Source organism: Schistocerca cancellata, chromosome 6, assembly GCF_023864275.1.
Source record: "Schistocerca cancellata isolate TAMUIC-IGC-003103 chromosome 6, iqSchCanc2.1, whole genome shotgun sequence".
Taxonomy (NCBI): domain Eukaryota; kingdom Metazoa; phylum Arthropoda; class Insecta; order Orthoptera; family Acrididae; genus Schistocerca; species Schistocerca cancellata.
The window spans coordinates 115359360-115375265 of record NC_064631.1 but is presented as its reverse complement, the minus strand read 5'-3'; the positions used below and the strand labels follow the sequence as shown (position 1 = coordinate 115375265).

Below are 15906 nucleotides of genomic sequence, written 5' to 3'. Positions count from 1 at the left end.
CGTGCGTGCGTCCTCGGATTCGTAGCATGTAATGTCCCTAGATATCTAGCTAGCGTGCAGGTCTAGAGAGGTCCCGCCCTAGTCGAGAACTGATACGGCTTTATGGCTCCAGCCTGCCCTGACCAATGGCTTAACTAGTAGCTGCTTCTGCCACCGAGCACAAATGCGTCATTATCTGTTGACTGACAAGAAACCCCTTCAGTACGAGGTCGCAAATTCAATCTTTAATAAAGCTCATTTGAAAGTGTTGTGTTAACCATTACGACAGGAAAAATATTAATTGCTAATGACTCAGCATGTGCATCAGGAGGGCGACAGGAAGAGAGTGTCCGACAGGTGCAGAAATCAACCTTCTTTGGGACGTGTGAATTCGACTTCACAAAGTGGACATCGTCGACATTCAAGAAATGTTCAGAACAAACCATTAACTTGCACATAAACACCGAATGAAAAATGGCGGGCTACAGTGATCACGAAGGTTCGCACCGTCAAGATCGAAGGCGAACGCCTTGGGAGTTACAAATACTGCACGACGTTCAGCTAGGTATCCACTCTTTAAATAATGCACGTAGAATCATATTGTTGAAAGAGGGTGATTATCATCTGTTGGAATGTGACGACATGCAACCGAATGCGAAACAGTCTGTCGTGTAGGTGGCTATCCTTTAAAGTGTAGCTACAGATAGTAGACAATATGAAACTTCCTGGCAGATTAAAACTGTGTGCCCGACCGAGACTCGAACTCGGGACCTTTGCCTTCCGCGGGCAAGTGCTCTACCAACTGAGCTACCGAAGCACGACTCACGGCCGGTACTCACAGCTTTACTTCTGCCAGTATCTCGTCTCCTACCTTCCAAACTTTACAGAAGTTCTCCTGCGAAACTTGCAGAAAGTCGAGTCTCGGTCGGGCACACAGTTTTAATCTGCCAGGAAGTTTCATATCAGCGCACACTCCGCTGCAGAGTGAAAATCTCATTCCAGTAGACAATATGTTTTATAGGCACGGAGGCTGAATTTGTTCAGTGGTTCCAGGTGGTATGAATTTCAATGTCATACACGTTTTAGGAGTGATAGTTTGCTCTAAAGGAGTATGAATGTTATATGCAGATAAGGAAAGAAGAAAAAGCAACTTATTTTGACCAGCTATTAGCCAAAAGCAGTGCTCACGACAAGGTTGTAGTTTTCTTACACGCATTTTCTCACTTTGCTTGCTTGACGTAAATATTCCCTACTGCCCTTGCAAAATCACGCACGCGAAAAAGAATCGTAGAGGGTAGAGCACCTCTAACTTTACAGCCAATTTACTATCCACATTAACAGTCGAAAAGCCGGCCGGTGTGGTCGAGCGGTTCTAGGCGCTTCAGACAGAACCGTGCGACCGCTACGGTCGCAGGTTCGAATCCTGCCTCGGGCATGGATGTGTGTGATGTCCTTAGGTTAGTTAGGTTTAAGTAGTTCTAAGTTCTAGGGGACTGATGACCTCAGATGTTAAGTGTCATAGTGCTCAGAACCATTGTTTGAACAGTCGACATATTTGTATACGAATGGATTAAGGCAATGACGTTAGTGAATCTTGTCACAACACTCTTGGTACTTCTGATTTTCAGGGTTCCTTTCATATGCATTTCCTGTTCAAATGCCGATTGGTCGGAGTTGAACACAAATTCCTTACTTGACGATGGGATAAGTTTGTTTATCTCATCCACAAATTTTTGCGCCGATTTCGCAGTTTGCTGTGCATATTCAGGTTGACGCTTTGTTTAAAATTTCGTAATCTTAGGTCTTCCAATTCTGTAGCACTGTTTGAAGTTATGCAACCATCCACTGCTTCTATTCAAATCAATGTAATCTACGTCGCCTGCAATCTCACGTGCACAATGTAGAGTGTCACTATCATGCACTTCCTGTAAATTGTATCTAGCAGCCTTGAAAGACACAAACACCAGTTTTTGTAACAAGTGCGCCTTGTCCTCCCTTGAATATCCGTTGTTTTTCTTACGCACAACACGTCAGTATTACTGCTGGCTTATTCGAAATCTGTTCTTAATTTTTTTTTACTGTGTTGCGTATAATCTTCCAGGTACGTAATTATGTTTAGTATCCCCTCCATGAACAACGATTGTCCTTTAATAAGTTTCAGTGGAGAGTGAATTTGTGGCTCCCTGTTTGACAAGGATTATAAAGCACATGGCTCGACACCTGTTTCAATATTACTTTCACTCCTTAAGCACTTAAACGAGCACTTAAGCACTGCAGTCATCATTGTGCTCCTCATGTACATCGTCCGTAAAGTCGAGCATATACGACACCACACATTCCACTGACTCATCTTGCCACTTCTTTCTCACTCTGCGAAATTCCCTGGATACCTTTCTGATGAAATGCGAACTTCGGCAACTGTTGTAGATATAATATAATCTTTGCTTTGTTTATCGTAGTCATTGTTCTGCTTTGTATCAGCACCACTAGCTCTGTAGCACCTTGTGAGTCACTGGTCGACTAAGCAGTGCAACTGTATCCGCAGCCCCATGCTGTGCTCACCACTGGATACCTCCACTCTCGCTCCCTGTAGCCATTAGCAGCCAAAATTGTGTTTGCATGGTAGGCAATATGTGGGGAGTCGAATGCTGTATGCATCATTGGCCTTTTGTGACCTCGCACTCAATATGTCATTTGCTCGAGAGGGAAAAAACAGAAAGAAGTGATGGGTTTGATTAGAAATCTAGTGCTACAGAGGAATGTCGAAACATTTTATCCTCTCATCTCCTCCTCAGGCCACAAGGCCTGTATCGGTGCCAGTTCTTTCCCAATCTTCTTGCACTTCTTCGTTCCTTTGAAGCTTACTTACTATCGGTGCTCCACATAGTACATATGTTCACACTGTTTTTCATAATTAACTTAGATTTTATTTTTACCTCCTCATATAGCGTGTGCAGCGCGAATAGGTTTGCGAAACAAGAACGTTATCTAGACCCAGACGGTTTCAGCCCGTCGCAGGGGCCATCTTCAGGGCGAACATTTGGTCGACTGCTGGTGGCGTCACGTCAACCGAGGTGTGGAGGGAGACGTGACGCCAGCAGCAGTCGACCAAATGTTCGCCCTGAAGATGGCCCCTGCGACGGGCTGAAACCGGTCGGCACTAAATGAATAAAAAACGCGATTAAGACTGTTTTCTTAATACTGACTTAATTTATAGCAATTGCAGTTTCTCCACAACCATGTTGTTCAAGCATCCGAGAACGTTTTTGATGAGCAAATCTCATTCTCACGAACTGAGAATCCAGCAGGGGAGTACGAAGACTGGAGTGCAAAGACCCAGTAGACTTTTTGAAAGTTTGCATTCCGCTGCTGGAGAGGGAGCTCACTCGCCTTATTAATCATCCATTCTACCCCTTCCCCCATTTAGTGCTGTGCTTCGGGCTCACGCATCTCTCCAAACAAGGCACTGCTGCAGAAGTGACCAACACCTTCTACATTTGGGGAATAAATGGCGTGGTATCATGAAGCACCTCAGTCGCTACGTGGTTTGAAGTTTTCGCCTTGAGTGCTATATGAGCCAGCTTCTCTGAGATGGAAGTTAGAGGCTCAGAAAAGCTCAGACGAATAACACTCCTCGACGTACATGTGCATGTCCATGAGCCAGTCGATGGGGGGTCCCGCTATATCGAGCTTCCTGATGATATGGCTAACAAGAAGGCATGCATTAGTATTCCTACGTGTGGTCCTGGCTAGCGAAAAAAATTCAACTATAGGGATCATCTGCAGCATACATTTCAATAAGACAGAGGTATTGACGTTCGTGGGTTTATAGCTTCGACAGTACAAGGTCTCCTTAATCCCTTGGTCATGCCCAAAATAAAGGATGAGCCAGACACTCTGAAACACACTAAAATCTTCAGCCTAAAACCACAAGGCTAGAGAAACACAGATAGGGAAGAGACGAACATCAAGGCGAAAAAACAGCAAAGAAAGTGCGGGGAAGAGTTGAAATGGAGAGCGGATGAAGCCCTGGCAGAGAAGGCTACAGGCGCATCCTTACGTTGGTACATACAGTGATATAGTTTAATACCCAAGTAACGTCACTCTTCCCCACATCTCAGCAAATACTAATTCTGACACATAACTAATATCCCGTGATATCTACGGTTTCCTAGGTGCGATTGATTAATTATATTTTTCCGGGAATTTTGCTGTGGTTCGATCCCTATTTTGTGCACAATATTTCAACGACTGATAGAGCCGTCTTCATCTCGTGTGGCGTTTCCGGACTGGCTGGCGTGAGGCAGTGAGCGCACGTAAAATCAAAACTCGCTGCACCCGAGGAAGACGCCTGGGACGATCATCGAAGAATTGTGCACAAAATACAAACAACAACGTGTCAAAATACCCGGAAGCAGAGCGTTAACTAGTATCACGTTCGTGAGTGAGTGATCATGTGAACAGGAAACGATAAATACACTTTGAAACCAAACGCTATGATTCCATATACAGATCTAATTTACACTCACCGGAGCAGCACGGAATTCTTCTTCTTCCTGCAGCTGTTTCTGCAGCAGCTCGAGAAAGAACACGTCAAGTGTAAACTGACGCTCCTGTTGGAAAAGAACATATTAGTTTTATCATAAAGAATACTTTTATAATTCAGCTATAGCGATGCTTCTTAATACGTACTGTTGTTACGAAATGTAGCACTTATTAAGAATGTATGGGCCTGTAGATAGCGATAGCGAGTATACATTGTTTGTCTGTAATAGCTACCATTATGCTATGGGCGAATTGTGAAGCTGGAACGACAGTGGGCTACAGAGGAATAATTCAAGGTACAGCGTCGCCGTTGACCTTTTTATTCTCTATTCTGGAGTGTTCTTTCTCTGGAAGGGAATTAAGTGGGACTGTGACAACTTTTGCTGACAGTTCCAGTTTCTCTATTCTCTGACTCCTCCGAAAACAACATTAGGCTTCGAAGTCTGAAATTCAGGAATATATATCCTCTGGTCATCAGGTATTAATCCCAGTTAGCAGGTAACTCGAAGAGTAACCAGATGGTTTGCAATGTTGTCTTCGGTCAGTCGCTTGTCTTGGACGCATATTATGTGAAGCTCTGCTCTTACAAGAAATTTCAGCATAATTCTCTACAATTTATTAGGGTCTTTCCCATTCTCAAGCACCTCCGTATCAGCATCATAGTGCAAGCATTCTTGATTAATGCCAGACACAACTTCCCAGTTGGTCAGTGTTAATTTTAATGGCCGTCAGTAGAGTTGTTGCAATCCTTTAATCGTCTTTCGGCTGGACTATCAACTTCATCTTATTTAACGCCAGAAGTGGGGATATAACATGCTAGTAACATGGAGGAGAGAAGCAGGAACCTGTGGGATATGGGGAAAAGAGCAAGGATATCATGCAACCAAGGAGGACTGTGAGTAACCAACCCATCGAGACAACATGCCATTATCCTGCAGGTGAGAAAGATATATGACTGTTGCAGTAGGCGTGACTGCCCAATCATCAGACTATGTCCGACCTTATATACATCACTTTCACACACTAAAGTTACCCTGACTCCTATCTGAATAGGCTACATTTCTAACTGATGTCTCATTTCTAACTACTGTCTTCATAGTCTGGTAAGAAGACAGTTACATCTGTAATGGGTGTGGCGTAAATATTCTTATACGCCATATTTTTGTGCACGTTATCTTTTGATCAGAAGGCAGAAGTGAATTTAAGAGGAGACCAGCCATTTAGAAGTCGAGATGTGGTAAATTTTTAAAAAATTGTGTATCCCTGGAAACGAAGTTGAAGGCTTTGGTGTGTTGCTGAGTAACCAGCAAATTCCGTTTCCCTCCAGAGATGAATAAATCCATCCATTCGCCAGTGACGTTCATCTGTGGCTGTATTTTAGATACTGTCAAGAAAACTGACACATCCCTCCATATCTGCAGCCAGTGAAACCTATCTGTTAAGTGTGACGTGGCGGCCTCCATATCTGCAGCCAATGAAACCTATCTGTTAAGTGTGACGTGGCGGTCGGTCAGTACCATTGGGCCTTCAGAGGCTCGTTCTGACGTAATAAGTATCATAGTTGGTACTTTAGATCATTCTACTAAGCTAGTGAAAGGCAATCACTCTTATTATCAGGTACCGAAAAGGTATTAAATATATTTTTTTAATTGTGTGTGTGTGTGTGTGTGTGTGTGTGTGTGTGTGTGTCTGTGAGTGTGAGTGTGTGTGTGTGTGTGTGTGTGTGTGTGTGTGTAGTCGCGCGTGCTTGTGTGCGCGTGCGTGTGTAAGTAAGGTTTTTAGACTTTTTTACATTTTAACTCTTTGTTGAATTTTTACTATTTTAGCACATTGAACCTCACTCTTCCCATAAACGTACTACTTTCTTGCACGGAAACCAACACACAATCGTCATAGTCAATAGTCTAGTAGAGGTTCCTGTCTTAGATTTATTATTCATAATGAATTGTCACATGGGATGTTTATAGCGAACCGCAGATTCATTTACAGTAAATCGTGACAGTCTGTAATACCTTTTGACCACCATATCGACAATGAAGTAGGTCTAAAACTTTAGTGCTTTCCTCATTATGATATCAGTAATGCAACGTGACGTGGCTCACCTCAAAGCTACCTCGAGCAGCGACCAAGGTCTTGTCCAGTCGCAGACCTTCGTCTTTCTCCCCTCCCACACACCGGGAGAAAAACGCCTTGATGCTTCGGAACATTGCTGCAACGATAACGGGCAGCGCGTTAGATACGACCATACCGTGTCCACGTGTAAATCTTATTTTGATGTCTCACAAGGGTATCGCAAGGAAATACTTGAGACCGTGATGTCATGTCTTTAAATTTAACTTCTCTAATAATAACAGCTGTCAAAGTTACAAAGTATCTGTAACATCCAGATCGATTAAATATCATTGATTTACTTGAAAAATATGACGGGTGAGGAATTCATTATTTTAATTCCCTTTTACTAATTCCGAACAGATGAATTAAAATAACACTAGTTCTTCGGTGACAGCCAAAGGTGTGTTCATTACGAGGTACATTTATTCTGCAATGAATAATTTTGTTTCGATAGTGAGACGAGGTACTGGCAGAAGTAAAGCTGTGAGTACCGGGCGTGAGTCGTGCTTCGGTAGCTCAGATGGTAGAGCACTTGCCCGCGAAAGGCAAAGGTCCCGAGTTCGAGTCTCGGTCGGGCACACAGTTTTAATCTGCCAGGAAGTTTCATATCAGCGCACACTCCGCTGCAGAGTGAAAATCTCATTCTGGAAACAAGACACTTAAGTCAGTAGTTCATACCTCTCCCGGATACATTGCAGCACCATTCTGAAGCTGGGCGTTCGCTTCGTTCAAAGCTTCTAGATGTCCTCAACAACTTTAAAATGTTTCGTTATTTGAACTCGAAACACAAAGCGTAACAATACAATATATGAATCAGAACTGGAGATGTTTAATTCAATAACTCACACGTCGAATTCTTATTGTTATTTCAACTGCTCGGGTGAATAAGGAAGTTATTGCTAGGCAACGGTTTTCTACGGTTTAGGTAACATAGCGTCAGTGTTAGCATATCCTGTGAACAACATTTAACAGCAACGCCAGTAGCTGCTCTACTCTGTTTAGCAACGTCGACAGGAATCGGTAAATTTTAAATAAATCATTTTATGTAACACAAAATAATGGTATTTTACGACTGGGAGGTATCCAGACGTATTTGATGAAAAAATCTGAATAACGAATCAACTCCCAATGGATTTAACTGCTAACTGCATGCCAAGATAGTAATTCAATTTCCTCAAGCAACAGGAGACGAAAACTGTTTTGTTACAGCTCGACTAAATGTTACTCTACACAGTTGCCATCAATTTCCAAAGCGTCTTCTTCTTTACAGACGGAAGAAAGTTCCAGCGGCACGACTGTGCAATGATCACAGCCAACATGTATGTACAATTGAAAAGCAAGGAGGTTGGTGACACTTATCATTGTGAATCTAAGTGATTAATCTGTGAAAGTATGACAAACGTAAGTGAACTTCTTCAGAAACTCAGTAAAGTGGTTCGTCTCTACAAGTCAGGCACCTAACTTATGAACCTGTATGAAAAATTAAGACAAAGTGATCTTTCACGTGTTACACTGCACTAATTACGTGTTCCGAAACCATAACACGGTCCGCCGTAAAACTTCAACTTGCCAGTGCTTCCCCACTAAATTAGCAGTCATTTAAATGATTGTACGATATTCTAACTGTAGGTGGCTTTGTGTAGCAAATAAATTGATTACATTTAAGTGAATGGCTCATACCTTTTGCGGGTACAATGCACCTCGCCTCTGAAGCTGGTCGTTAGCTTACTTCAAAGCTTCTAAATCTCCGCAAGAACTTTAAAAACTTTCCTTAGTTGTTCTTGAAACACAAACTTCGACGCTACAACACTTGAATCAAAGCTGAAGCTTCTTTTACTGAATAACTCACAGAACGAATTCGTATAGGCACTTCTAGTACTCGAGAGAATACGGAAGTAATTGCTAGGCAACGGTCCTCGACGATTTTGGTGACATAGCATTGTTGTTAGCATACCCTGTGATCAGCATTAAATAGCAGTCCCACCAATAGCAATCCCAGCAAATACAGAGCACATTATTTTCGAGGAACGTCGATATCAATAGGTAAACAAACACTGTGGTAAAATTTTTGTAATTTAAATATATGTCAGACGAAATAATCATGCCTTGCTATTGAAAGATATACAGCAGTGTCTAAAGGATGAAAACGCCCGAATAACTAATAAATTCACAAAGAATTTACCAATTAAAAATACTCCAGAATGTGTTCGTTTTCACAGACGGAAGAAGATTCCAACAGTATGACCCTGCTATGACTACAGACACTATGTATGTGTAATCGACATGCGAGAAAGATCGCTAACATCGTTGTCGTTGTGAATCTCAGCAACTGAAAGGAATAGAGCATGCTACAATTCTATACGTCAGCTCTGACCCAAGACTCATATTTGGAGTAAAGTGGATAGTTTACACGAGGTACTACGACAACCACAGATAACATTTAATAAGAGCCAGATGACATTTTTCAAGACGGCGACAGCAATATTGATCATTACAATCAACAACAAACATAAAACATTTCGTGTAGGTGGTACTGTACAGCTTTAATGAATGTTAGGAACTACCATATGCAGCACACAGCTGTAACGGCATATTTTATTACAGACGATCGATCTCGATCTAGAAACAGAACATCATTGGATCCAAAAACCATCTCTCCGATGCGTTTGTTTAATTGGAACAGCAGTTAGCAGATATACAAAGCTCCATCACTGATATTATCTATATATATGAAATATTGGAAAAAAACGTTGTCGAGGTTAAGTGGACGTAATGTTATGAACGTACAGCTAGTATCAATTACGGAACAATGTACATCTGAAACTGCGATTCCATTTACTCAGACGGATAGCTGAGACGGTTTTTGGACACGATGATGGTCTGGTCCCAGATCGAAATCGATCATTTCTGTTCAAATATATCGTTGTGTATTGTATAACGCACTTCTTAACAAACAAGAAACCATGTGAAATATTTGTATCACCATATGAAATGAAATTATCGGGACAATTTCAGGAATGTGGGAGTTGTGGATGGCGACATGCTAAACAGGATACTAAACCTAAGAACATTTAAGAACTTTTCTAGAATAAATCGAATGAAAATATATAGTAAACACATAATTGGATTCGAATAATCCGCTTGACCAATACAGATGAATTGAAGCGAGTGGTACTAGACACCTCCACAAAACAACATAACTGGAAAATAGCTCACACACACGTTCTTCCGGAATGACGCAAACGAAAACTTAAAAGCAAACAAGCCTAATCGGAGCGTACACTGTACCTATATAGCTTTAACAGACAGCGATAACAGATCCCCTGCAAATGTCTCTAACATAAACAGAAAAAAACTGCAAAAATGGCAGGGCTGGAATCGAATTCTTTGCTTGACCTGTAGCTTAAAGGAAGACAGCGATATCACACACAGCTCCACAAAACGACACAAAAAAAAATCGCATAGGAACATTTCCGTGATAAACCAAAAATATAAAAAAATAACACACAAATGGTATCGCAGTATATACAAACAACAACCCCCCTCAAAAACACACACACACACACACACACACACACACACACACATACACATACACATACACACACGCGCCCGCGCGCGCGCGCGCGCCAATCTCATAATGCAAGGATGACACACATGAATTTCTCCAGAATAAAGCGAACAGAAGGAAAATACATACACAAGGACAGTTGTTATCACATTTCGTGTGAACTCTATTCCTAAACCGAGAACAGAGATACAAAACAACACCCACATAACATCAACTTCACCGAAAAATTATATACACAAATTCCTTTAGAATAAACCGAAACAAAAGAAGTAGAAAAGACTGGAATCACATTATAACCGGTAATAAACAGCTCAAAAACCAAAGACAAATAATCACCAACAAATACCAAAACCTCGATCCAATGCAACTAAACAAATACTACGACCCACAAAAAAACAATTATGCAGTGCGAGAGTGTGCGACCGGAAAAAAACAAATTGAGCCTCTTAGGAACAGTGGATTTCATAAGCGCTGTGTTACAAATAGTCACAATCGAAAAATGCCAAATATTTGTAAATTAAAAAATTATCAATGACATTACCACCAGCAATGCAATTTCGTTAGGGCTAACCTCATTCTCGACAAACTTCCCACATTAAAAAAAGACAGCTAAATAACCATAAGAATCAAATGATAATCATAATCACTAATCGTTTCACTCACAAAAATTTATCTTATGCTCTGAAGGCCCTGACCACCCTTACCCTGCGAAGTCGTGCGATGTGCAAAAAGAAACAGACAAATATTTGTCAGAAAACAGAATAAAAATATAATCGTTACTGGTTTCTCCACGGCAGTTTAATCTGTGGTCTCAGGTACCATCCAACCAAACCCTCGTATGTCGCGACGTATGTGGAATAACAGGATAGATTACAGACATGACAGATTACACTGGTAAGTAACACAACCACAGGCTAACTTTTAATAACAGTCCACTTACATCCAATTCAACATAAAGTCATGACGTCACATAGGATGTCATGGATCAAAGCAAACGGGTGGAAAAGGCCAATGCGCTTGACGCGTTTGCCATTGAGGAACTAAGAAATTAGTTTGCGAACACAAAATGTAAGTGCATGAACTACGCCAAATAGAAAGTATAGAAATCTGTCTGAAAAAGCAAGCACTTAATATTTGAATCTCCATGAAAAATTGAAACAAAATGAAGTTTAACGTGATATACTTTTAGTAACATCAGGTTCTGTAATCACATCACACACTACCACATGCTTCAGCCGGCTAGTATTTCTCCACTAAGTACACAGACAATTAAAAGCTTCTACGATATTCTGACTGCTGATGATTCCGAAAGGTGAATAAATAATTCACAGATACGCGAATAGCTCATACCTCTTGCAGGTACAATGCTCTTCGGTTCTGAAGCTGGGTGTTCGCTTCGCTCAAAGCTTCTAAAGTTCCCCAAGAACTTTAAAATGTTTCGATAGTTGTTCTCGAAACACAAAATTCCCTCTACAACACTTGAATCAAAGCTGAAGCTTCTTTCACTCAATAACTCAAACAGCGAATTCGGATAGGCACTTCTAGTACTAGAGAGAATACGGAAGTAATTGCTAGGCAACGGTCCTCGACTGTTTAGGTGACATAGCATTGTTGTTAGCATACCCTATGACCAACATAGAGGCAACAGAGCACAAAATTTTATAGGAACAACGACCGAAATCGTTAAACGACCGCTGAAATAAAACTCTGAATAAGTGAAATATATGTTGCAGCTTTTCAGATTATAGCATCGCTTCGATGCTACGTCGCACGCTCGTGTCCTCGATCTCGCATTCACGTAATATGTTTAAATGTTTTCACACGCTCAAAAATTAATTCTCTCAGCGCATCGAACAGTCACCATTTTTCTATGTCCCTTTGTGAAATACCACAAACACATTTTCTGGTGTATTAACTTCCTATAACTTTCGCTGAATCTCTCCGTCATGAAAATGGAAGATTTGTCACTGAGACTGATCACATAGCAATAGGTACTTTTATTCCGCATACACTGACGAAAAAAAGCTGAAACAACCCAGTAGCACCACTATGAGAATGCAGATCATGTTTGTTTTAAATACACACTGAAAATTTCCTGAGCGATAGTTACCTTTGAGATTGAACGAGGTGAGTTATTGTAAGTCAAGAGACATTTATCAGCTCTACAACCAGTAAAAATGAGACAGTGTGGTAGGAGTACGAAAAGCTGGATGTTCCTTCTGCGGTAGTGCGATTTCGTATGACAGCACGAACACTCTTGTGGTCATCCCATGAACCTTGTCTGCAATACGGTACGCCACTCATGAACAGCATACCGGCATGTGTTATCCAACACGATAACGCTCTGCCACATACCGCTGTTGTAGCCCAAAGTGCTCTACAAAATGTCGACATGTTGCTTTGGCCTGCTCGATCACCAGATCTGTCTCCAGTCGAGCAGCATGGGAGATCATTGGGCGACAATTCCAGCCTCATTCCACAACCAGGATTAACCGTCTATGTATTGGCCGGCCGATAACAACCAATACCAATAGCAATAGCAACCGCCAGAAACTGAGAGATGTAACAAATATACTTTTAGGAACGATTAGTCATTTCAAATGGTGGGTCGTGTTGTGACAGTTTTCCGTCTTTGTAGTAACTCATTTGACTATCTACTACGAACAAGGGGAACCAACTGCCAATACTACCTTTCGTCGGCGCCTGGCAAGGGGAGAAGAATAAGATGAGAGAGGTGTCGACATCGACACGCAGTTAAGATAATTTTGCCATCTCTTCCATCTTACGTAACGCAGCACCACTGCTACAGCAGTCCTAAACGCTTAACAGGGATATTTGAAGTAGTGAGGGCATCACGCAAATATCTACGTCGACTGCTGCAGCAAATGCTATGCAACTGCTAAATGTAGACAATATATACATAGATGTGTAGAGCTTTCCAACTGCAATGAGACGCCGGGCAAATATAACGAAATAATCCTGAAAAGCCAACGAGAAAAAAAAAAAAAAAAGGAATGTGTTTTCATCTGAAACACTCTGTGCAGAGATTATTAACGCCAAAGCAAATTCAGTTAAGTAATGAAAGGTGGAAATAACTTAATGTAAGGCCCCTTTCTAGAGAACATCTAAAATGTGAATAGTCGATCATTAGTCCATTCACTCAACCTCAGTAGAATTTCTGCTTCATCACGTAACAACGAATTTTGAACCCTTCAGACTAAGAAATCATTAAAAACAGTAGTTGCCTACACAGCTGATGCAAATCGTAACTGTAATTGGATAAGAACAGTGAAGCCTACGTGCCTACCACAGTGGTATATAGCAAAATGTTACGGCTTGTCAAGCCCAAATTAACTTCCTCCCTCACCATTGCGACCCTAAGCTTATCGTCCTATCTCCAGCATATCTTTTCAAAGCAGACGTTCTCCTATCAATTGCCTGCAGTGAAGTGCTTCAGTCTCATCATAAAATACCTTCAATATCTCATTTTGAAAAATTCACAAGAGTTTTTAACATTGTTAATGTGAGACGGTCTGTTTCAGTAACTAATAAAAGTGTAAATATGATGTTTTCCAATTTGCTCGGTGGTACAGTTGGCAAGTATCAGTTTAGAAAACACGACGGTCCAAGTACCAATCCGGAATTGGTCCAAAGACTTTCTACACGTAACTGTTCTTTACGTTTGACAATGATTTGTTCATGTCACTAATGCGTAGTCGAATTATGACTCATATTCCCTGTTAAACTGCAAGGCCGCTCACAACAGACTGGATAAATGAGTCGAGAAGTCGCAGAAAGCAACGGGACCATGGCTAAAAAATTACTGTGGAGTCCGAACCACTTTTCAGGTTGATGACAGCTTTATCGTTGTATGTGTACATGACATAGACTTCCTTTACTTCCTTTGTATCCTTGGGTAACATTATTAAATACTTTTGAGTGATAAACGAAATATATACTCTCGCCAAACAACCCTTGCCCCTCAGAGCAAATGAATAAAATTACACTAAATAAATAACGTTATTTTCTGAAAATACGAATAAAATATTATAACTGGGTTGTGCATCAGATAATACCAAAGAAATATATGAAAACTTAACTGTGTGTCCTGAGGTTTATGCAACACTCACCCACTTTTCTACTTGTTAAATTGTTAATAATATAACAGACAGATTACCGTTAACAAATAATAAAAATGAACTCATTACTGGTGCAAAATAGACAATTGTTTGCAGCAATACATTTACAATGAGGAGGAAAGATGAAGAGGAAAGTTACAAGTGAAGCATGTCAGTGAAACCACGAATATTCATTTGACAAAGATGGTCGTTTTTCACTCTATTCCGCTACATTTTAACCGGTATCTTTTTATGATTTTACATTTTAAAGCCAGATAACATTTCAGATTATATCTTTTCCAAATAGAAAAATTTCATTTAATCAAGAAAGTAAATAAAAAATACTGTTGTGCTTCTATAGGTACCACACTACACATGCATATATTACTGAGAGGGGAATTTTTATCCGTAAAGGACAGAGCAGTTACTGTAAGACTCAAAGTTTATTATCGTGAAGCATCAACATATGTTTCACTGAGATAAGCAAGTGAACATTTAATAAAAGAATGAAGGATTGAATTCTTGAAATCTATCTTTGTGTCAGGTGAGTGAGCACAATAAATGTACAATCACGAGAATAAGTCGTTGATACTGCAAGAATGGGATGTGGTTAAAAGCAAGAAACCGGAAAAATAAGAAAGAACATCAGCAGAGTCATTTAAGTGCGTGACACAAGCAACTGTATGTATAAATGTAAAAATTGTGCAGTTAGGCCCTAATGGAAATTAACTACAATCAACTTGGTGATTCTATTGAAAGCTCATTCTTAACACTCTCATACAGCATGAATGCAGTAGGCAGCGGTGGTAGTAGTTGAGTCTGGCTTGACCTCTGCACTCGGAACTACAATGGAAACATCCATATGGGTGCAAGTATTTTCTTCTCAGTCGCCTGGCCACAAGTATTTATCCTTCAGTCTGCTAGCAATAAATGTCATCTATTTTAAGCACCTGTAACTAGCCTGTTTGTACAAGTGTAGGAAAATCGCTGGCTAATTGCAGTGGACGATGAGAGTTCCGTTCACGACTGCAGACAAATTGTGCTGAGCTTCACCTTCAGCACAAGTTCGTTAAGGACATTTTAAATGGGACATTGGTATCATTTTTGCTTTTCGTTTCACGTACTCATCGTCTGATGAATATGATGCCTAGGATTATAAGGGTAAAGCTGGTTCCAAAATAAATTACAAGAAAATACACAAGAGCACTTGTCTACAAGCCTCCTCACATTCGTTTTTATGCGCTGGTGTACCGGCAAATTTATTTCAGGATACATATAATAAGAAGAAGAACACCAGACGCACAATACTACACAGAATCTGAGAATACTCATGAATTAAGGCAGTGCGTTGATGGCCTCACACACATGGGTGGCTTGTTGTCACAATCCACAGATACTCAAATCCATCTACAATTAATTACTCCGTTCACAGTCATCATATAGCAATAGCAAATCATTCACTCAGTTATAACAATAGCCCTTGGTTGGACGACCTCTGAAGCATAACCTCGCTGTCTGACAGATGGTTGGCACGATGCTGTCGTAAAAGGGTCGAGCAAGCCATAAATATCTGCAGTGCAA

At 40.8% G+C, this 15906-nt stretch overlaps 1 non-coding gene across 1 annotated transcript; it reads right to left on the bottom strand.

Moving 5' to 3' along the window:
• Positions 1–722: 722 nt before the first annotated feature.
• On the bottom strand, positions 723–797 carry Trnap-cgg (transfer RNA proline (anticodon CGG)). The gene has a single exon. It is a non-coding gene; the product is annotated as a tRNA-Pro (tRNA).
• Positions 798–15906: the final 15109 nt, after the last annotated feature.